The following is a 22765-nucleotide window of genomic DNA, read 5'->3' as shown; positions in this document are numbered from 1 at the left end:
TAGCCTGCTGCACCACCGCCCAGCTCCCTATTTTGATTTTTTTTGCAAGAGACATGTGGGCCGATTGGTGGCGCACCTGGCTGAGTGCACATGTTACAATGCACAAGGGCACAAATTCGAGCCCCCCTGGTCCCCACATGCTGGGAGAAAGCTTTGCAAGCGGTGAAGCAGGGTTGCAGGTCTCTCTCTCTCTCTCTTTCTCTCTCTTTCCACTCAATTTCTGGCTGTTTCTATCCAATAAGTAAATAAAGATAACAAATTTTAAAAAGAGAGATGTTAGTACTTGTATATGCTAACAAACCATAGGGTAGGAGGGGTACAACTCCACACAATTCCCACCACCCAATCTCCATATCCCACCCCCTCCCCTGATAGCTTCCCCACTCTCTGTCCCTCTGGGAGCATGGACCCACCAGTTTCTGTGAGAGAGAGCTTATGTTCACATGTATCCATAAACTACTGCAAAATATATACCTGAAAGCAGAAGTACACTAGAGTTTGCAGTGAGTATCCCCCTAACACTTCCTCTCCACTATTCCAACCTTTGGGTCCATGATTGCTCAACAATTTGTTTGGCTTTGTATGTTAACTCTCTTTTCAGTCACCAGGTTCCAGATGTCATCAGGATGCCAGGCTTCCCTGGACTGAAGACCCCACCAATGTGCAATGTATTTTTTTTTTAAATTATCTATTTTTTTTCACCACTTCTGTCAGCAAAGATAGTAATAGAAAGGGAAAACACAGACTATAACTTGGACTGGGTTTGGTAGATTGCAACAAAGAAAAGGACTCTGGGGAAGGAATGTAGGGAGTAGAATGAAGGAATGAAAGACTCAAGTTGGATGTGAGAGAATTTTGTAGAGGCCTATCCTGGGAAGATGAAAAAGTGTGCCTATGTGTCAAGAACTAGAAGCCATTACCCCTCCCAATAAAATGATAATAAATAAATCTTAGAAATAAAGAGAAAAGAGTCAGTAATGATTCAGTTAGAATGTCAAATGCTACCTGTGGTTAAGAGAATTACTGATGAGACAGCCGAGCTGAGCAATTAAAATTGATTTGTGTTATATTTGAAATAAATTCCCCTGGAGGAACTTAACACAATGTACTGAAGATGAAAATGTTGAAACCAAGGAATTTAAGTACTGAGAATGGTAAGGTTTTGGATGGCTGGTTATGCAAATCACCTAGCAGGTGGGAAGAAACCTTTTTCATTTCAATGTGAAGTTCGACTTAGTGTTTGTTGACAATTTATTCATTTGAGTATTCTGATAGTCAGCAACTGTAGGCCAGAAAAAAAGGCATTTAGGACACTACTCAACGTGTCTTTGGTTCAGTTCTTCAACAAACAAAAAGCCAAAATAAAATTTTCTGTTTTACAAAAAAAAAAGGCTGTCCTATAGTACTGCTGTACACATAACCCTTTATAACATAGTCTACCTTTAGTACTACTGAGGTAGTTCAGTTACTTCTAGTAGGTAGATAAAGATGTGATTATTCAAAATCTTGTAAAAATATTTAAAAACTGGAGAAAGGAAAAAGGTTTTTTAATTAAGTAAAATAAAATCAATACTACCAGTGGTGGAAAACAAAAAGTACTAGCATGAAACACTTTAGATTAATTTGATAAGCTAATAACCCAGAAAGATTTATTTGATAAATATTGTCTCATGTTTTGATGAGGAGAAACACAGTGCTAAAAGAAACAGCTGGTACAAAGTTATGGACTCTCAATGTGCCATTAAGTTTCTTGACAGGTCATTTTTATTTCAAGCAAAACTGGACTCCCTTTCTCTTTCTGTAAAATATATATAAATATATATTGTCTCCAGGATTATCACTGGGGCTTGGTGCATGCACTATGAATCCACTGCTCCTGGAGGCCATTTTTTCCCTTTTTGTTTCCCTTGTTGTTTATGGTTGTTATTATTATTGTTGTTATTGCTATTGTTGTTGTTGGATAGGACAGAAAGAAATCGAGAGAGGAAGACAGAGAGGGAGACAGAAAGATAGATACCCTCACACCTGCTTTACAGCCTGTGAAGCGACACCCCTGAAGGTGGGGAGCCGGGGGGCTCAAACCAGGATCCTTATGCAGGTCAATGCGCTTTACCCTCTAAGCTACCACCTGGCCCTATATATATGGGTTGCCTCATCTCTGTGAGAAGAACTCATTAGATTTCTTCCTTGATTCTCTTAGAGAAATAACTTGTCAACCAGATAGCCCTCTACTTTTAATGGATTCTGCTTACTAAGATCGAATTGTCAGAGTAACAGAGCTTTCATTTTCTTATTTGCAAAGATATCACTGGACATCTAAATTGAAGGAATACACTCCAAAGCATTCCATAAAATCAGTAAACGGCAACATGACTCTTCCCGATGACCTGTGAACCTTAGTAGGATGCAAATGAAAAGTAATCTTGGGGGGGGGGGGGCAGGCTGTGGTGAACACAGTTCAAGGCCTTGGTTCCCACCTGCAGGGGGCAGCTTCAGGAATGGTGAAGCAGGGCTACCGGTATTTTTTTTGTCTCTTGCCCTGTTTCTACCTCTCCCTGTCCTTCCCCTCGTAGTTTCTTTCTGCCTCTATTCAATAATAAATACTAAAAATTTTAAGTAGTTCTCTATGCAAATTCAAGATCTTCACATTACCTACTTGTTCAGGACACGAAAAGGTTTTTTTTTTTTTTTTCATTGCTATGGCGCCAAAGAAACTGGCATGACATGAAAACTATAGCAATATCTTTGTCTTCATAAAAGATCACTGCAGGTCAACTGAGAACAGCTCACTGTTGACTATATTACATGAGGTCTTAGAAATAAATAGTTCTTAGAAATTTCTTTACCAAACCATTGGATTACAGTGGCGTATTTCTCAGAGAGGCTGAAGACCAGAGCACACTAAAATGAATTCTACAACTGTTAATATAAACTGGCCGAGAAATACAAAGATTCAATTTTAATTAAGACTGCTGTGAGGAATTTGAGACTCTAAAAAAGAAAATCTGTGGGTGTAGTAAAGAAACAGAAATGTCACAGGGAAAGATTGAACACATGATCCATATGGTAGAAAACCCTGGGTTGCAAATTCTCAATGTAAGGGACTGAATGTTGAGGTCTAAGTTTTCAGGGACTTTTTGGGGTATTTGGGGTATCTTTTTTTTTGTTTTCCCTTTTTAATTGATAAAATGAAGAGAAATTCAGAGAGGAGGGTGATATAGGGAAGAAGAGAGACAGAGAAATTCTTGCAGTACTTGCTTGACCAATCAGAAAGCTTCTTCTCTGCAGGTGGGTAGTAGGGGCTTGAACTCAGGTCCATGCTTATGGTAACATATGTTTAACCAGGTGCTTGACTGCTCTGCTTTGAAAAAAGACTCTTACTCAAACCATCATTCGCCTGATTTAAGCAACAACAGAATCAACCATAGCTAATCCATCTCCCTTTCATCACATTAGATCATATTTAATTTAAGTAATATTTGGGAGACTACACAGGAAGGCAAACCATGCCCTGGAGTTTCCAGGAGTGAGACAAGTATGGGTTTTATAGAGAATGTGGAGGGTTCCTGATGTCTTGGTGTCTAAGAAGGCAATAGATATTATTTTAACCAAATTATTAGGGGATTTTGTTTACTTTGAAAATCCCCTATTAAGTGGTGCACTTCCGAACAATGCCACAGAACCTATATAGATCAAATCCCATGAGACAGAACCCATGTGTACATGTAGTCATAAAAGCGAAAATATACATATAAAGCGAATGTGCACAACAGTTTGCAGTGACCCAAAACAGCAAGCAAGTAGAAAGATCTAAAAAATAATCATAAAAAGACACCATAAAATGATACTTCTATAACTTTCCCATATTTGGAAACTATCCCCTGCACTGATCCAGCTTTCTAGTCCTATTTCCAACTGTGACACCATCTTCCCACACAATACCTTTGGTTCACCTGTATGTTAGCTGTCAAGCTCAGGCAAAAATTGGGAAAAGTCATGGGTGCCTTGGTTTATACCTAAAATAAGCCTACTAGCTTTTTCCAAAATGGAGATTCCTAAACTCCTCTGCAATATTTTTTCTTTATGTTCCTGAATATTATACATTTTGTTCTGCTTTATTCCTTAATGCTTTTTCAGACACCAAGTTGCAGATGCTATCAAGATGCAACCTGAATTCCCTGAACATAGGACCTGACCACTGTACCCTGGATTCCACCTCTCCTGAGCCCTGCCCCACTAGGAAAAGATAGAAACAGGCTGGGAGTATGGCTTGACCTGTCAGTGCCCATGTTCAGTGGAGAAGCAATTACATAAGCCAGACCTTCCACCTTCTGCACCTCATACAATCTTGGGTCCATGCTCACAGAGCGATAAAGAATATGAAAGCTTTCAAGGGAGGAGGTGGGATATGGAACTCTGGTGGTGGGAATTGTGTGGAATTGTACTCCTCTTATCCTAGGGTCTTGCTGATATTTTTATTTTATTGAAGATGTATTATTTATCTTAGTAGTATATCATTAACTGTTAATAGATAAAGATGAAAACACTCAATTCTGGGGGTCGGGTGGTAGTGCTGTGGATTAAGCTCACGTGGCGTAAAGCTCAAGAACCGGCTTAAAGATGCTGGTTTGAGCCCCTGGCTCCCCACCTGCAGGGAGAGTCACTTCACAGGTGTTGAAGCAGGTCTGCAGGTGTCTATATTTCTCTCCCCCTCTCTCCATTTCTTTCTGTCCTATCCAACAACAACATCAACAATAACAATAACCACAACAATAAAACAACAATGGCAACAAAAGGGAATAAATAAATATTAAAAAAAAAGAAAACACTCAATTCTGTACATGTCAATTCTAGAATACACATCTGGTCTCCTACCACAGCAGAAACATCATCCACTACATTTATGGTGGTGCTGTAGAGGGCTGGGTTTTGACTTATCTGGTAGAGACACATTATAAATAACATGCTGTTTCTTAACAGTTACTTTCTGTCCTCTCCTAGTCACTTCTTTATGAAACTGTTCTTAAATCCTTCAAAGTCCGCACATGGGTGGATGGACACACAAACCCACACACATTTTTTTCCATTTTTCTAGAAGCACCATATATATACATATATATAATAGATAACATATTATATATAATATTATATACAATATTATTCATACATGAGGTTGTAACTGCACATCTATTTTCTCCATTAATATGTATACTTTTGCAAGTCATAAGCTTTATCTATTCATCTTGCTTTCTCAGCACCTTAACTAGACCTTGTGGATCATAGTCATTAAAGTTTTAATGAATGAAAAGTGGTACGTTTCTATACTTACATTTAAAAACAATAAACACTAGAGTGGAGGAGATAGCATATTGATTATTTTATGCAAAAAGACTTTCTTGCCTGAAGCTCAAAGTCCCAAGTTCAATTCCCCACATCACCATACACCAGAGCTGTGCAGTTGCCTGGCCTCTATGTGTGCATATGTCTTTCTCTCTCAATAACATAAAACAGAATATATATATATATATTTTAAATCAGGGACACTTACCCATTACCTCTATTTTATTTGAAGCTTCACAAATGTAAACAAAAATATACTGGTTTATAAAGAAGCTACTTAAATTCTTATTTACTAAGATTATCAAGCACACTTTAAAATATTAAACAACTATTGATTTGTAAAACTTGAGTAATTATAGGCCTAATCCAGTCTTAACTCCAAAGTTTCAAACACTAATTATTTCCATTTTAAACTCATGTTAATAAAACAGAACCATCTTTAGGGGAGAGAATACAACAACTTCAGATTCAAGGACTCTCCTCAACATATGTACATATTTTTACTTGCTTGCTTAATTATTGCTAATAATATATATGAAGTGTGAATTTCAATTTTGTAGTTTAGATACAACATGCAGAAATATGAATATTTAATAATATGATTCAAAAGAAAAAGCCTTCAAATTATCGACCTATTTTTGTGTATTCATACTGTACTTTTAATGAAAACTAAGAATTAATTTTATACTGAATATTTCAAACTGTGATACAGTTTTCCATGAGGAAAATATCATAGGATATTATTTTTCAAATCCTTTTACATTTAACCTGTAGATACAGACACATTTTCCAAACAAAGTAAAAGACAACCCGATCCAAATAGTTTTTGTTTCCAGTTTGCGACTTTCATTGATATTCTTTCTTGTGCTGATCTTCACAGATTTATGCATCTAAGCAAATATATTTTTATATATGGCTATCCATATTGTGTGTACTTTTCTTAATTCTCAAACAGGAACTTAAAAAAAAATACTCTGTAGCCCAAATAATGTGTTTTAGGATCTGTGGACTCAAACTGCTGATGAGAGAGAATATCATTAGATTACTATCTGTCTTACCTTTGAGGCAGATCACTCCTTTTTTACTGTCCGTGCTTCTTTTCTCTTCACTTGGTGACTGTTTAGCTTATTTATCTAGTAAGTGCCTTTTCTTGATATTTTTCTTTTTCTTTTCTAAATGTTTATTTATTTATTCCTTTTTCTTGGCCTTGTTGTTTTATTGTTGTAGTTACTGATGTTGTCATTGTTGGATAGGAGAGAGAGAAATGGAGAGAGGAGGGGAAGACAGAGAGGGGGAGAGAAAGAGTTGCTTCACCACCTGTGAAGCAACTCCCCTGCAGGTGAGAAGCTGGAGCCTCTAACCAGGATCCTTATGCTGGTCCTTGCACTTTGTGCCTTGTGCGCTTAACACGCTGCGCTACTGCCTGACTCCCTCTTCTTGATATTTTTCTTTTCTTTTTCTTTCTTTCTTTCTTCCTTTCTCTCTTTCTTTCTTTCTTTCTTTCTTTCTTTCTTTCTTTCTTTCTTTCTTTCTATCTCTCCCTCTCCCTCTCCCTCTCCCTCTCCCTCTCCCTCCCTCTCTCTCTCTCTCTCTCCCCCTTCCCCCCCCCCCCCCCCCCCCGCCTCTTTTGCCTCAAGTCACTGGGGCTTGGTTTCCGCACTATGAATCCACCACTCCCGGTGTCTATCCCCCCTTTTTTTCTTTCCATTTTACTCAATAGGGCAGAGAGATATTGAGAGGAAAAGGACATAGACAGACAGACAAATACAGAGAAAGACCGAGAGCTACAGATCTGTTACCACTTTGTGAAGCATCTCCCCTACAGGTGAGGAAATGGAGCTTGAACCTGGTTAGTACTATGTGGCCCCCTTCAGTAAAATTTCTTTTTTTTTCTAGTAAATTTTCTATAATCTGAAAAAAACAAAAACAAACAAAAAAACACCTGAAGCAGTGGATTTGCCATGTGAGGCACTACTGAGCCTAGTGAGAAACCTGGTGGCACTAAACATCAAATTTTAAAAAGTGGGGAGGAGGCTAATTAGAAAGACATAATAGCATTAGTACTTTCCTCGTAGTATCACATTCCCATTCAGTGGTGAGACTCAGATTTGAACTGTGCGCATGGCAAGGCAATCAATCACCCTATCAGTTAAACGATTTTCTAAGCCAATTTGCAGTATTTAAATGTTTAACGATTTGTGGGAAATGATTATAACTTTCCAGTTTGATTTTATAGTCAACAAAATAGTTCACCTGGGTCATCACGGATGCTTAACCATGCATGAGCCCAGGACAGAGTCCTGATGCCTTAGCACTACAGGAAGCTTTGCAGCTGCGCTAACTCTCACTTGGTCTCTGTCTTTTTAGTTTAAAAGAATCATCCTGGAATGGTAAAGCCCCCATGACAACAAAAACATAATTACAATTAATAGTGAATTAATTTATTCCCCTATTGATCACGCAAATAGATTTTTCATTGCAAAAAGCAAAGATGAAGTCTGTTTTGGACACAATCTAATGTAATAGAATTTCATTTAAACTACTGGTTCAAAGTTACTTGTTAGTAACAAAATGATCTGATTTGTAAAGAGTAATATCTAATTTACCATTTTTATATTTGTTTATTTTTGATAGAACGAAGAGATACTGAAAATGAAGGGGATTAAGAGGGGGAAAGAGAGATTGAAGCAGCATTTATCTCTTAAAATATTTATCTTATACTTATTAAAACTATGTCTACTAATTCACTTATATAGAGGCATCAACGCCTCTAAAAAGACATATGCACAGAAATTGGTTCAGAGTAATTCTAATTTTTTTTTTCATTAAGAGACCAAATTCTTCAGTGGGGAAGCAATTACTGAAACTGACCTTCTACCTTCTGCATCCCACAGTGACCTTGGGTCCATACTCCCATGGGGATAAAGAATAGGAAACCTATCAGGGGAGGGGATGGGATATGGAGTTCTGGTGGTGGGAACTGTGTGGCCCCCAAGCTGAATATGGGCCCTAGATCACATCAAATTGATGGGGATTAAAGTAAAAAATATTTATACCAATTTCCCATATGTGGGAGCTACTCTCTTCCTTGATCCAGCTTTCTGTTCCTTTTCCAGCCATGACATCATCTCCCCAGATAGTAACTTGGATCCACCTGCATATCAGATTTCAGGCTCAGGGAAAAAAGAAAAAAAAAAGTATAACCACAGGCCCTTTGGAATATAACTAAAATATTCCTATTACCTATATACAAAATTGAGGACCCCCAACTCTTTATCTGCACTATTCCACTATTCCGAATTGTTCAACAATTCGTTTGGCTTTGTATGTTAACTCTCTTTTCAGCCACCAGGTTCAAGATGCTAGCATGATGCCAACCAGACTTCCCAAGACAGATGAACCCACCAATGTATCCTGGAGATCCACTTCCAGAGCCCTAACCTACTAGGGAAAGAGAGAGAAAGGCTGGGAGTATGGATCAACCTGTCAATGCCCATGTTCAGTGGCGAAGCAATTACAAAGGCTGACCTTCCGCCTTCTGCATCCCACAATGACCTTGGGTCCATATTTCCAGAGGGATAAAGAATAGGAAAGCTATCAGAGGAGGGGGTGGGATATGGAGATCTGGTGGTGGGAATTGTGTGGAGTTGTACCCCTCTTATCCAATGAATTTGTCAATGTTTCCTTTTTACAAATAAAAAAAGCCAAAAAAAGAAATTTCAGAAATGTTGAAATATATAAGCATGTGCATCTCATAATCAAAGTAGTGACCATTCATTTTTATTAACATTAGTAACCAATTTTTTCTACAGCCTGTTTATATTACAAAGAGGGTGTTGCACAATCATTTCCAACTCTATCAGCAAACTATCTTTCATACATGTTCATAATGTTACCTTGCTCTAAAATCTTTAACTAATCTTGTAAAAATTCGGGATTATACATTCTAATTCTTTCTCCTAACTAATGAAATGAACATCCTGTAATTTTTCTTTTAAAAGACCCACAAGATTAAAATGTGGTTCACTGTCTTCTATTAGGCAATGAGTCCCATTGTCTCTCAGTGAAAAAAAAAAAAAAAAAAAAAAAACCAAAACGTAAAACTTTAAAATACAGTAAGGATTCCTCTATAACAAAAAGTGTATTCTAGTGGTCATAAATTTATAAAGTGAATAATGATAAGAAGTTACTATACAGGAGTTGGGCGGTAACGCAGCGGGTTAAGTGCAGGTGGCACTAAGCACAAGGACCAGCGGAAGGATCCTGGTTCGAGCCCCCAGCTCCCCACCTGCAGGGGAGTCACTTCACAGGCGGTGAAGCAGGTCTGCAGGTGTCTGTCTTTCTCTCCCTCTCTCTGTCTTCCCCTCCTCTCTCCATTTCTCTCTGTCCTATCCAACAACAATAACATCAATAATAACTACAACAATAAAACAACAAGGGCAACAAAAGAAATAAATAAATAAATATTAAAAAAAAGAAGTTACTATACACTTAAACTTTTGTTTAGATTGATTTCATTTTTATTAACAATCACAAAAACTGCTGTACAAACTTCAAAATTAGTTATACATGAAAAATAGTAATTGCGGTAGCGCAGCAGGTTAAGCGCACGTGGCGCAAAGCGCAAGGACTGGTCTAAGGATCCTGGTTTAAGCCCTAGGATTCCCACCTCCAGGAGACTTGCTTCACAGGCGGTGACTTAGGTCTGCAGGTGTCTATCTTTCTCTCCCCCTCTCTGTCTTCCCCTCCTCTCTCCAGCTCTCTGTGTCCTATCTAAGGACGACGACTCCAATAACAACAATAATAACTACAACAACAATAAAAATGGGCAACAAAAGGGAAAGTAAGTAAAAATTAAAAAATCAGTAACTGCAATGTTTAGTTTGCCTATAGACATGGGCTGTTCCAGCAATGGTTCTTCTACTCCTCAAAAGTGCAAGGTTCACTGTTGGAAATCACTGCTGAAGACCATCTCAGTCTGAGCAGAAAGACAGGTTTATATGACCAACTATGAGATCTGAGGGCATGGGGAGTTGAGAGCCTTGAAAATCACTCTATTTATGCTCCAATCCAAATTCTATTCCTTAGTAAATAAGTGTTCAACAACAAAACAGCCTGAAAACTATTACTCCAGATGTAGTATTGAGGAGAATACTCAAGGCTTGAGTGTTTCTCATACTTCCTCTCTGCCCCTGGCAGCATTATAATCAACCGTATTTCTCTTTCCTTCTGAATCCTGCTATACTCACTGATCTTCTCAGACATGGCTGCAGGCATATCAACGGACTTGAACTGACTCCATAAGTAAAGCCTATTTGCTGTAACAAATCTAGACTAAACATTTTTTATATACTCCACAAACCACCTGGTTCCTGAGATTGTCTAAACTATTTTTTTCCTTTTTCTTTACAGTACTTTTCTTCTTCTCTTTTCTATGAAATCCTTTCAAACAAGAAGATACTCAGGAGGTTCACACAGTGAGTTATATCCAATGTCTAAACTATATACTTAAGTTGCATTTAATGCCAGTTAAACTACTTGACATTCACAATGCTACCCTGTCAACTGTGAATACATGGACCTGGGAGACAGCATTCACGGTTATGCAAAAGACTTTCATGCCTGAGTCTCTGATGTTTCAGGTTCAATCCCCGGCACCACAAAAGTGAGGGCTAAGCAGCACTCTTGACATTATACATTTTACTTTCTGTACCTCTCTATTATTAGAATTAAACAAATAAAATTTTTTAAAAAGAAATTGTGAACACAAATAGAAAATGTCTCATGATTGCTATTGTAATGATTTATACCTTAACCTATAAATTAAGTTTATAAATTTCTAGTCTGTACATTTCATGAGGAATAATTCATAGGCTAATATATGAATCCTTGAATAAATGCCTTATGATCCTAAAAACACAAAGGGACAATTTGTACACAAAAATAGCATATGTAAAGTCACAGAAAACAAAAAAAAAATTAAACTACAATAAATCCAATATTGTGTAAGTATAATAGTCTAAGAGAACATGTATTGCAAATAAGGTATAACCACACCTCTTTCAACTTATATACTTATCTTTAATACTAATTTTGCATATTAAATGGGGATGTTGGAAATTTTGATGTAACATGTCTAAGATATCTGTCATAAGAGTAAAAGAGAATGGCAGAAAGAGGAAAATGAATAATGCGGCATAATCTGAAGCATTGTCCAATAAATATAAGATGACCAAAACTGATGCAAAAGCAGTGGAAGAGGAAAAGTGTATTGGAGATATTCATTTTTATCAAATTAATAATTATTGATAGTTAATGAAATCAATAAAGTACTAGTGATGTTTAGTAGTTTGGGATGAATCTGGGAGCCTGGGAGATAGCATGATAATTATGCAAATGATTTTAATGCTTGAGGCTCTGAGCTCCCAAGTTCAATGTATAGTACCTCCATAAGCTAAAACTGAGCAGTAGATTATTAAATGGGGCAAGGAGAGTCCCTTCAACAAATGGTGTTGGAAAAATTTGGTTAAAACACACAGATTAATGAAACTGAATAACTATATTTCACCAAACACAAAAGTAAATTGCACATGGATCAAGGACTTGGATGTTAAACCAGAAACTATCAAACACTTAGAGGAAAGTATTGGCAGAACTCTTTTCCGTCTAAATTTAAAGACATCTTCAATGAATCGAATCCAGTTACAAAGTAGACTAAATAAAAAATAAACCAATGGGACTACATCAAATTAAAAAGCTTCTGCATAGCTAAAGAACCTCCACCCAAAGAGACCTCCGACAGAATGGGAATAGATCTTTACATGTCATATATCAGACAAGAGTCTAATAACCAAAATACATAATGAGCTCCCTAAACTCAGCAACAAGAAAACAAATGACCCCATCTAAAAATGGGAAGAGGATATGAACAGGGTATTCTCCATTAAAGAGATCCAAAAGGGACTTCCTGGAGGCGTGGCCATGGAATAACAGGGATCAAATCACCTCTCCTCCCAAAACAACAAATAAATACAAAGAGAGACCCAACTGAAGTCATAATCTACAGCTGAAAGTTCTGCAGCCTCAGGTGGGTGTTCACATGCAGTTGGAGTGAAAAAGGAGTGTGGGTTCAGGCTGAAGAACAGCAAAGTTAAAACAGAACAACTGGCAGCACAGGTGCTGAGCCACACCATTTTGGCGATTTCACTTTAAGCTCAGCAAGCAAGTAACATTGTTCCTAGTGTAGGAAGAAAAGAGACATGGGCTGAAAACCTCTCAGTCTTTGACTTGGGAGGGTGGAGAGGTTAGCCTTCTAAATTCAAGGCAAGGACACAACATAAAACAGGGCATTTGTGACCACAAGATAGCCCAAAATAACCATGCCCTCCACCCCATCCCACACACGCAGATAATACAAGCAAGAGAAACCTAGAGATCATAATAACACCACCTGCTGGCCATCATTAACCAGCACAAAAACTGTGCAAGCAGAGAAACAGCACTAAACAGCCAACTATGCCATACCAGCCAGACAGAAATGAAACAGAGGAAATACAAGAAATTAGAGATTTAGAGAGACTCTCTGAGACAGCATTCACAGAGCTCATTATAAGGGCTCTCCAAGAATTTAAGTAAGAATTAAAAGAGCATGTTACTATGGAATTAAAATGCATGAGAGATGAACTTATAACAGACATCACTATGCTCTTGAAAGAAGAACTTCAGTTAGAACTCCAGGGAGTAAAAGACACCCTAACTGCAACCCATGCCCAGGTAAAAGGCTTAGTAAATAGATCCACACATTCAGAAGAAATAGTCTCTAGTCCAGAAGATACAGCAAGGCCAATATTTCAATTCAATGATGAGGGAGAGAAATGGTTTAGAAAGACTGAAACAACTCACTGTGAAATTGCAGACTCCATAAAAAGATCAAATATAAGAGGGAGTCGGGCGGTAGCGCAGTGGGTTAAGCACATGTAGCACAAAGCACAAGGACTGGCGTAAGGATCCTGGTTCGAGCCCCCAGCTCCCCACTTGCAGGGGAGTCACTTCACAAGAGGTGAAGCAAGTCTGCGGGTGTCTATCTTTCTCTCCCCCTCTGTCTTCCCTTCATCTCTCCATTTCTCTCTGTCCTATCCAACAATGACTACAACAATAAAATAATATGGATAACAAAAGGGAATAAATAAATACAAAAATTAAAAAAAATAAAAAAGACTGAATATAAGAGTGATAGGTATATCTGAAGAGGAAGACAAGGCCAAAGACCCAGAGTCCATTTTCAGAGCAATTTTAGCTGAGAATTTCCCTCACTTAGGAAACCATCAGAACATTCTAATCCAGGAGGCAGAAGGATCACCCAGATTTATACATATAAAAAGACCAATGCCAAGGCACATTATTGTAAAACTATCAAATGTCAATGACAAGGAAAAAAATTGCTGGCTGCTAGGGAAAGGAATAAATTACAGACAAAGGCAGAGCTATAGGACTTTCATCAGATTTCTATTTACAGACTCTAGAGGCAAGGTGAGAGTGGAATGACATATTCGAAGTTCTAAAGGAGAGGGAATTCCAGCTATGAATATTGTATTCTGCAAAATTATCCTTCAAATATGAGGGAGAAATAAAGGTTTTCTCAGATATTCAAGAACTAAAGGAATTTGCCACAATCAACCCCACCTTACAAAAACTACTAAACTGAGTCCCACAAGAAAGGAGGAAGCAAAGGAATACACGTTCCAAACACCAAGTTTCAGATGCTACCATGATGTTAACCTGACTCACCTGGACAGAGGAATTCATGAATTTACCCTGGAACCCCACCTCTCCAGAGCCCTGCCACAGTAAGGAAATATTGGGATAGGCTGGGAGTATGGATGAACCTGTCAATGCCCATGTCCATCAGAGAAGCAATTACAGAAACCAGACCTCCCACCTTTTGCACACATAATGAACCTGGATCCATGCTCCCAGAGAAATAAAGAATAGGAAAACTCCCAATGGAGGGAATTAGATATGAATCTCTGGTGGTGGGAAATGTGTGGAATTTCACCCCCTTACTCTATGGTTTTGTCGATATTTTCTATTTTACAAATAAAAGGGGAAAAAAGAGAGAGAGATCCAAAAGTTGAATAATCATGTGAAAAAGGGGTTCAAGTCATTAATTGTCAGAGAAATGTAAATAGTGTCAACAGTGAAATACCTCTTCATTCCTGTGCGAATGTCATACATGAGAAAAGGTAGCAGCAACAAATGCTGGAGAGGTTATAAGGACAAAGGAACCCTTCTATACTATTGGTGGAAATGTCAATTTGTCCATCCCTTGTGGAGAACAGTCTGGAGTACTCGCAGAAGGCTAGAAATGGACCTACCCTATGACCCTGCAATTCCACCCCTGGAGATATGTCCTAAGGAATCAAACACATCCATCCAAAAATATTTGTATATACCTATGTTCTTAACAGCACAATTTGTAATAGCCAAAACCTGAAAGCAATGCAGGTGGTTCAACAACAGATGAGTGACTAAGTAAGTTGTGGTATATATACACAATACAATAGTACTCAGCTATTAAAAATGGTGAATTCACCTTCTTCTGGATGGAGCCTGAAGAAATCATGTTAAGTGAGATAAGTCAGAAGCAAAAGAGTGAATGTGGGATGATCTCACTCAGACAGAAGTTGAAAAACAAGATCAGAAAAAAAAAAAAACATTAAGCAGAACTTGGGCTGGAGTTGGTGTACTGTACCAAAGTAAAAGACTCTGGGGTGGGGAGAGGGTTCAGGTCCTGAAATGTGATGGCAGAGTTGGACCTAATGGGGGTTGAATTGTAATGTGGAAAACTGGTTAATGTTATGTATGTACAAACTACTTATATTTTACTGTCAATTGTAAACCATTAATCCCACAATAAAGAACTTTTTAAAAAAATAAAAATAAGCAGTAAATTAATTTAAAAATAAGGCACTTGGAAGCAAAACAACTGTAACACAATGCACACATGCACATGTGTACTAGTGCACATACAATCATGAAATGAAGTGAAAGTGCCTGAAGCTTCAAAACAAAATAAGAACTCCTACAATATACATCTCCATCTTATTTCTTTATAATTACTATTTATAATCCTTTTACCAGTGATTTTGAAACTCAAAAGAATAAAAGAACTTGGGGGCTGGTCAGTGGCATACCCTGTTAAGTGCACATATGCATAAGAAGCAGGTTCTGACCCCTGCACTTCACCTGCAGCAGGAACACTTCATGAGAGGTGAAGCAGGTCTGCATGTAGACACCTTTCTCTTTGTCTCCTTCTCTATCCCCCCACCTCAATTTATCTCTGTCCTATGGAATAAAAAAGGAAAAGGAGAATGTCAGGGAAAGAATGGCCTCCAGAAGTGGTGCTCTGCCTCTCTCTCTCTCTCTCTCTCTCTCTCTCTCTCTCTCTCTCGGAAAGAACTTCACCTCTTAAATATTTATTCTTCTTTTACATAAGAAAACATTACATAGAAAAACTTTTTTTTTCCCCTTTGTTACCATCACTGTTCCTGAGGCTCAATTTCTGCCTGACTTCATGGCTCCCAACACCCATTTATTCTTTCCTCTAGAAAAAGAGTGAGAGACAGAAAGAATGAGAAAACCCACAGCACCACTCCACTGTTTGTGCAGCTTTCTCCCTTGTGGTGCTCCCCTGTGATAACCCAGTACTTGAACCCAACCCCATCCCCCTTTCTGCGCAAGATAATGAGTACTCTACTGGATGAACTAATTGCTGGCCCCTTGTTGGAAAATAATCAAGTTAAGTGATAGGGATAAAAATACAATACTCAAATAGAATTTAAAGACATTTAAGGGACAGAGTTATCACACAGTATAGGCTGTGTGCCCAGATTCATGTTACAGTACCATATGGGAGAAGCCACAGCAGTAAAAAATAGCCCAATGTTGTATTTTGACACCTTTCCTTTTTTTTTCTCTATCTCTTATATAAATATCTCTACCTGAATAAAAAGCAACTTTGGAGAATTAAAATTACACATGCATGAGGCCTCAACTCCACAATATATGCATATACATATATATTCTTACACTTACAAATGAAAGTACTTGGATGTTTCAACAGAAATGATTTTTTCTTAAAGACCCCAATATTTGCATATTAATAGCAAATTCAAACGAAGCACAGAGATTAAAAAGTAAAGGTCTTTCCAGAGTCACTTTACATTGCAAAAAAAAAAAAATGGCTGCATCTATTGAACAAACTAATCAGTTTGAAGAAACAATTCTTTTCCTGAATGAAGGTTAAAACTAAAACCTAAAACCTATGACTCCGAAATTTTTATGTAATAGTTTTTTCAAGTGTGGAAAGTGAACACTCATAGAAAAGAACCCACTACTACCCGTCTTATGTTCCACTCGGTATATTTTCATATTTTACTTTATATAAGCTGTGTGCATGGATTTCTAGTTATTTCTAAAATATTGTAAGTTCTTTTTTTTCCCTTGAAATATCTCCCATGCTTTTTGTCTACAAAGTATGCTCAACTCCATAAGATCTTAAGACATATTTTTGTTTTATATTTCCTTTTTTTTCTCTCTCTTGCTACTTTTTCTTACTTTCTTTTCTTCTTCCTTTGCTTTTGTTTTTGTGTTTGTGTTTGTTTGCCACTAGGATTATCACTGGGATTTAGTACCTGCACAACTCCACCACCATTTCAGGAGCCATTTTCCTCTTTTTCTTTCTTTTCTGGGGGAGAGAGGGAGGGAGGGAGGGGCAGACAGAGAGAGAGAGAGTGTCTTGTCACACCACTCCAGTGCTCTTGAACCTTCTGGCCTGAAATTAGGGACTGGGAGCTTGAACCTAAGACATGCTAATATGTTTTCTATCATGTACACCACTACCTGGTACCAAAACAGGCTTTCTTTCCTTTTATAAAGCAGTTTCTTTTAGGTTACTTGAAAAGATAATAACTCTCTAAAGTTTTGGGCAATATATTATTAGTTTTTGTGGAAAAATTTCCCTGTTTACTAGCAATACGTGCTCTTCTGAGAGTATTTCTAGAAATAGGCTATTATTTACTATTCTCCAAGGCAAAGTAACACAAAGATTGAACAACATAACGTACTCTGCTTTGGCTAGAACAAGTTAGTGTCTGAAGATAATTCAGTTTCCTTTCAAGTATACTCTACAAAGTAAAATGATAATTTTTTGCAGTAAAAAATAGTCTCAGTTAAATAAGGTGTAGGAAAAATGCATTTCAAGGCTATTTTCTTCAAACAGGTTGACAATTTAAATAAAATCTCTTTGACGTATGTCTTAAATGCTATCCCACAACAAATTTCTCCTAACAGAGACTTACTAATAAAAAGCTTGCTGAAAATTGTCATTGTGACAATACTATTAAGTGCACCTGCAGCTAACAAATATTTACTGGATTCCCAGTCTGTGCTAGATATTGTACAACACGGTACATTCTGTCATTTCCACTAGAACTATGGCCCTTCCATTAGCAGAAGTCCTAGATAAAAGCCTATCCACAACAATTTTAAAATCTAAAATGTATTTTCTAACAGGGAAAATACACCAGCACAAATATCTCTAACAATGCTGATATGCTAAGTGCAAATCTCACAAATATGTAATGGAAAAAAACTCATTGTACCAGAGAGCAATTGGCCTTAAATAAGAAGAGGGGGATTTAGAAATGGCCTTTATTATTGAAATGGAATATCCACTTAAAGAAAATGAATTAAGCATGCCAAAATTTGGAAGGCACAAATACTTCGAGATTAAGGTGGCGAGATCTTTGCCACCTGAACCAAACCCAACTAATTCAGTGGGAAAAAAAAGTTCCAAATGCGGCTGCAAGAGGCCCCAGATCTACAGAAGATAGTGCTTTGTCTGGTATGTCTTCCACTGTGGTACGTACAAACAGCAATGGAGACATTTGGCTACTAGGAGTCAATGTGATGCCCCAGTTAACTGTCACAGAGAAAAAAAGAATAATAAATAATGATAATAGATAAATGGCACTGGTATAAAAACAGATGACGTTACTTCAAACAACATCTTGTTTTCTTAAACAAAGATAAAACATGATAATAGATCCTTTGCTAGAAACCAAATCAAATTTTGAAAATAACCATCAATCATGCTTATTAAGAGTAAAATACTTCACATTTCAATAGAATGCACTAATTAGCTAACAAAATTCTATTAGCAAGTGTGTTCAGTGGAAGAAAAGTACATAAATTAAGTAAATATAGCTCCCATCTGTGGCCCTAGGACCTGTAATAACATAAATAAAAGTCGACATTAGGATATCTAATTCTAATCTCCTAGTCCAGAGTACTTCTCAAAAACTGAGGCATTCAATTCATTCCTAAGTGATTCTTGCTTTCAGCCCCACTCATCAAAGAATTATCACTTTATTTGCTATCCTTATCACTATTGCTCAGAGTCTGCCCTAATGAGGACACTGCACTCTCTTTCACAGTTCCATGGCTGACATGGTATCTCAGACAATGAATTATATATTCACCTGGCTGATCAGAGTCCACTCATATATACATATGGGGGTGATTATTAATGGCTATAATTAGATTCAGAGATAACTAACAACCCTAAAAGCTATGTTTAACTTTCTGGTCTTTTCTAGGATGTCTCATTATAATATAAAATCTGAGAAATAATAATAATATTATTATTATTATTATTATTGTTATAGAAGATGCTAGCATCTGCTTTTTAAAAATTTCTCAATTTCCTGAACAATTTCAAGGTGCCTTCTAAGGTGAGTTATTTTGCAAGTTTTTTTATGTATGTATTTATTTATTTATAACATTGGTGAAGAAGGCATGTAGGAAACAAACAGATGCAATTTTAATAAAATTGCATTAGATTCTTACATTCAAAAGGGTAGAAAGAGGATACATTCACACACAGTATTTCTCTTCAGATATTTGTAGAGTTATCACAAAAAACAAAAGAAAGATGTGGTAAATTAAGATAAGACTTTGATCTCAAAAAAATGCTCAAGGATGTACTAAAAGATTGAGTACGTGGAAATGTGGAGGGTCAAGAGTTCCCTACAACTATGTAAAAAATGCTAAAGGAGAAAAGACATTAGAGACTGTAAGAATGGAGAACTGGCTCATCAGTAAAGGACCTCTCTTGTAAGTATTAGTCTCTGACTTCCACCCTTATCACCACATGAATTCAACATCGATAAGGCAAGAAAAACTCAATGGATGGTGGAGTGGTACCTTGTGTTTTCTCTGTGTGTGTGTGTCTCTATATCACTCTCTTCAAAATTCTCCTTTAGCTGAGTGAGGAAGGTAGATCAGAAGTGAAGCACATGTGTGAGACCCTGACTTAGATCTCAGACATAGTGTAGGCACTGGAGAACTATCTACATTAAAAATAGAGATTGGATAAATATTTCAATGATTCCATTCCCAGGATTTGCTGAATGAGGGAGAGAAAGGGTATACCTCCCTATTCTCTAGGCTGGGTGAAGAATAGAGTTCAATCTGAAAAGGAAACTCAGAACAATTGTATAAGTGTTTTCAGAAGGTGTGTTTGGGCAGCCACACTGAATTCTAAAGGAATAAAGAAACAGAAAGGGACTGGATGGTGGTGTACCTGGTTGAATGTGTATGTTGCCATGCCTAAGAAACTAGGTCCAAGCCCCCACTCTCCACTTACAGCAGACAGCTTTATAAGTGATGTAGCAGTTGTGCAAGTATCTCTCTCTTTCATTCTCTCTGATTCTCTGTCTATCTATCTATCTATCTATCTATCTATCTATCTATCTATCTATCTATCTATCTCCTCTATATCAATTTCTCTCTTTCCTAACTAAATAAAAGAAACAGAACATCCAAGAAACAGATGTGAACGTTCTTCAAGGCTCAGGAAAGTACATAATGATAAACAAATTATTTTATTAATCAGTTATGGGCACAAAATTGATAGTTAAGCCTTGAAAGTAGATCAAATTCCTCCAAGAGGAAAATGCTGACACCAACTAAGAAGGGCAATATCAGAAATTTAAACAATCCAAATACTTAGTGAGTGAAAAACACCGAGAAGACAAGACATCGGAAAAATGAAGACAAAACCCACAGAGTGATCTGAACAGAGTGAGTGAACAAAGGCCAAATAACAAAAGGCCACACATTAGACCAGAAACTCTAAAAGCCCAATCTTTGCCTCACCTTGCTTCGACCCTGAAGGAAAAATGTTCAGTGGGATAAGTCAGTAAGAGAGGAATGCTGGTTGACTACACACATAAGTGACACTCAGGGAACAGAGTCAGAAAGGGAGAACGCAGGTGGAAGCTTGAAATAGGGGTGGGGTACTGCACCTAAGCAAGGAATTCTGGGGAAGGAAGAAAAAGGGGGGGAGTTAGGAGGGGGAGGCTAGACTGGGAGTGAGAGTGTGTTGCAGACACTCATGATGAGAAGCTGCGAAATGGAGTCCATGTGTAGACAATTGTTCTGTAAACCATTAACCTTCGAATAAATGGGAAAAAATTATCGGCAAATAAAATCAACTGGGCATTAAAAAAAAATACTGAATGAGTATGTAACAAAAACTGTCCAAAGGATAGAGGGTGAGAGATAGCTCACCAGGTGGTGTGCTGCCCAAGGCCACACCCTTGTATTGCACCACAGAGCACCAGAACACTAGAGGAAACTTGGTGTTTCTCCTCCTCTATTTTATCTGCATGACAAAGGTAAGAGTGGGAGAATTGAAATTGCACATGTGCATAAAAAAACATCCAGTTCTTCAAAAAAGGTGGATGGAAAGGAGGTAAAAAGGAAAGAACATGAACAGGAGGCTGGAGGGGGGGGGGCTGTCAGGAGATCAGGAGATGACTCACCAGATAAGAGTGCATACTCCACCATGCTGAAGAACACAGGTTCAAGCTCCTTGGCCACCACACATGAAAACCTGCATGGGAGAAACTTTATAAATGGTGTGTGTCTGGGGTGGGGGCAGTACTGCAGAGTCTTAACTCTCTCTTTGACACTCTCTCTTTTAATATTTTATTTTATTGTATTTATAATGAAAAAGATACACAGAGCAAAAGATAGAGGGAAAGAGAGACCAGAACACTGCTCAGCTCTAGTTTATGGTGGGTGCTAGAGACTGACCCTGGGACCTCAGAGCCTCAGGTACAAAAGTCTTTTGCATTATCACTATGCTATCTCCCCAACCCAGACTTATCTTTTAATTAATTTATTTATTTATGAGATTTATTTATTTATTTATGAGAGAGAGACAGAGAGAGAAGAGAAAGAACCAGAGAATCACCTCTGGCATGTGTGATTCTGGGGGACTGAACTCAAGACTTTACATGTGAAAGTCTAATGCTTTATCCACTGTGCCACCTCCTGAGCCTCATTCTCCCTCTCTTATCTAGCTGCCTCTCTTTTTTTCTTAATGCCTATATAAAAACAAGGAAGTCCCTGAGAGTGGAGGATTTGTGTAGGGACAGAGCTCCAGAAATGAGGAGGCAGAGATGCTAAGGATGAACTTCTCACCAGAGAAGCAAGAGTTAACTTCTCAGCTGAAGAATAAAGCAGTTGGCTACAATCTTTCCCCTTGTCAGCATAAATATGGCTTTCTACTGCTATAATCCAAGTGTCCTTGGTCAGTGGCCTTAGAATCTGCCACTTCTGCCTAAGGGTCTGCTCATAACCCAATCCAGTTGTACTCTCTTTATTTAGAAAAGAAAAATAATGACCCGTTAAGCTGGTTGCTATGAGTTCCAACGGGAAACTTGATTACTATATAAAAGGGCAAGCACCACTGTGCTCAGGGCTATTTTTTTTCTTTTTCTTTCCTTTTTTTTTGGGGGGGGCACAAACCAGGCTGGGTCTGCCGGCATAATAAACACAGTCCCTTCTCCCTGATCCACCTTTCTAGTCCTATTTCCAACCCTGACACCATCTCCCCCCTGATAATATCTTTGTCCCACCTGCATGTTAGCTGTCAGGATCAGGCAAAAATTAGTAGTCATGGGCCCCTTGAAATATAGCTAAAAAGTCCTACTAGCTTTTTCCAAAATGGAAATCCCTAAACTCATATGCAATATTCTTGCCTTCATGTTCCTGACTATTAAGTTGTCCCACTTTATTTCATAATGCTTTTTCAGACACCAAGTTGCAGATGTTACCATGATGTCAACCTGACTTCCCCGGGCAGATGATTTCACCAATGTACTCAGGAACCCCACCTCCCCAGAGCCCTGCCACACTAGGGAAAGACAGAAACTGGCTGGGATTATGGATCGACCTGCCAATACCCATGTTCAACAGAGAAGTAATTACAGAAGTCAGACCTTCCACCTTCTTCACCCCATAATGATCTTGGGTACATACTCCCAGAGCGTTAACGAATAGGAAGGCTTTCAAG

The 22765-nt window shown here is 37.9% G+C and overlaps 1 protein-coding gene across 1 annotated transcript in view; it reads right to left on the bottom strand.

Annotated features, from left to right (window-relative positions):
* Positions 1-22765, bottom strand: part of MARCHF1 (membrane associated ring-CH-type finger 1) — an 853606-nt gene that overhangs the window by 737720 nt on the left and 93121 nt on the right. The window contains exon 2 of the mRNA XM_060178875.1: positions 21228-21298. The gene's annotated coding sequence lies outside the window, so the exon portion shown is untranslated. The remainder of the gene's footprint in view (positions 1-21227; positions 21299-22765) is intronic.

The sequence above is a fragment of the Erinaceus europaeus genome, chromosome 19, assembly GCF_950295315.1.
Source record: "Erinaceus europaeus chromosome 19, mEriEur2.1, whole genome shotgun sequence".
Lineage (NCBI taxonomy): Eukaryota > Metazoa > Chordata > Mammalia > Eulipotyphla > Erinaceidae > Erinaceus > Erinaceus europaeus.
This window is presented reverse-complemented; position numbering and strand designations above follow the sequence as displayed.